Source organism: Colobus angolensis, unplaced genomic scaffold (assembly GCF_000951035.1).
Source record: "Colobus angolensis palliatus isolate OR3802 unplaced genomic scaffold, Cang.pa_1.0 Scaffold84, whole genome shotgun sequence".
Classification (NCBI taxonomy): domain Eukaryota; kingdom Metazoa; phylum Chordata; class Mammalia; order Primates; family Cercopithecidae; genus Colobus; species Colobus angolensis.
This window is the reverse complement of record NW_012122265.1, coordinates 663,721-665,474: the sequence shown is the minus strand read 5'-3', so window position 1 is coordinate 665,474 and position 1,754 is coordinate 663,721. Positions and strand designations below refer to the sequence as shown.

Here is a 1,754-nt window from a genome sequence, read left to right as displayed (position 1 = left end):
GCACCCCAGGCCGGGTCACCACACTCACGCGGCGGCGTCTGCGGCGGCGGCGGAGAGGCCTCACGCGTGCGACCTCGGCAGTGTCAGGGAGGAAAAGGAAGGCGCCGATGCAAGGGGCGGGGGTAAACCGCTACCCAGAAGCCTCCGGGACCCGAGCGGGGCGCCGCATTAGGCGCCTCAGAATGGCGTCACGAGGCGCTCAGTCAATGACGACGGAGGAGAAGCCATTGACACTGCCCCCCCCGCCCCCTCAGGCAGTTTCCGCGGCACAGGCGAAGGGCAGTAGTTCCGGAAGTGGCTGCTCTTATAGCGTGGGGCGAAGGTCCCCCGAAACTCGTGGTGGCGACGGACGAAGCGAGCCCAAAGGGACGGCATCTGCCTTTGGTACCTAGCGCCCCCAGCATGCCACGCGGCGCCTACAGCTCCCAACATGCAGCGCGGCTGCCACGCCCGGGACGCAACCTCTGCCCGCGAACTGCAAGTCCCATGGTGCACCGCTGCCGGAAGTGGCCTGCGCCGCCGGCCTAAGCGGAACGGCACGTGGGCCCCAGCGGAGGCTGCTCGCGGTAGGCTCGCCCTGACGCTTTGGTGGTTCCCTGGCCTCGGCGACCGCTGGCCCCATGTCCAGCCGGGCTCAGTGAGGTGAGCCAGCCGCTTCGGACTTAGCGACTACAGCCCTACCTGGGAGGCCACCCCCGTCCTGCGGGGCCAGGGCGTCCTGCCAGAGGACGAGCGCGAGCCTTGGAGGGCAGGACAATGACGTGAGGCAGCGTCGCCCACTCACCCCGGGGAGGAGTGAGGTCCGAGCGGTCAGCCCCTGCGCCGGCCGCTTCGGCCCAGAACTGATCTTGGTGTCCATGTGGACATAGCACATCAGGGGACCCTGCCACATTCTCGGGTCCTGGGAGGGAACAGGGTTGGCCCTGCCTCCTACGGACTTCAGTTCTTGTGCGAGGACGCAGGAGGTGAATAAGGAGGCGATGCGAGGGATAGGGACAGAGCGCGAGTTGGTCTGGGCAGCCTGAGAAAGTCTGAGATGAGAGATAAGGAGCCAACCCTGCCAATATCCGGGGCTAGCACCAGGAACAGGGGTCAGATGCAGGTATCTAAGGTGCTAGCAGGCAGCGCCTCCTCCCGTGGGGCTCAAACAGCAGTGCAAACCCTGGGATGTGTGTACATCAAGCACTGGAACTCGACTTCACGGTCGCCTTCTGTGGCCTCGGTGTCATTTTATGGATGAGGCAGTTGGGTACAGAAAGGTTTTCTTGCTCGAGGTCACACATCTGGGATAAAGGCGGGAAACCATCTTGGGAACAATGAGACTTTTTTTATTTTGTAATTTTTGAGACTGGGCTCCATTCTGTCGCCCAGCCTGGAGTGCAGTGGCTGGATCACAGCTCACTACAGCCTCAAATTCCTGGGATCAGGTGATCCTCCCACCTCAGCCTCTTAGCTGAGACTACAGGCCTGTGCCACCACACCTGGCTAAAATTTTTTGGTAGAGACAGCATTGTTGAGACATGGGCTCAAGCGATCATCCCACCTGGACCTCCCAGTGCTGGGATTACAGGTGTAATCCTAGAGTCACCATGCCTGGCCAGGATTATGGTTTCATTCAATGTTTTAAGCAAGTCCCTTCACATTGGTGTGCAACCATCACCACTACCCATCCCAACTTCTTTTTTTTTTTTGATGTAGAGTCTCGCTCTGTCACTCAGGCTGGAGTGCAGTGGCGCTATCTCAGTTCACTGTAA

At 60.6% G+C, this 1,754-nt stretch overlaps 1 protein-coding gene across 1 annotated transcript in view; it reads left to right on the top strand.

Annotated features, from left to right (window-relative positions):
- Positions 1-40: 40 nt before the first annotated feature.
- Positions 41-1,754, top strand: part of SLC25A22 (solute carrier family 25 (mitochondrial carrier: glutamate), member 22) — a 20,484-nt gene continuing 18,770 nt past the window's right edge. Inside the window, exon 1 of the mRNA XM_011930015.1 lies at positions 41-57. The gene's annotated coding sequence lies outside the window, so the exon portion shown is untranslated. The remainder of the gene's footprint in view (positions 58-1,754) is intronic.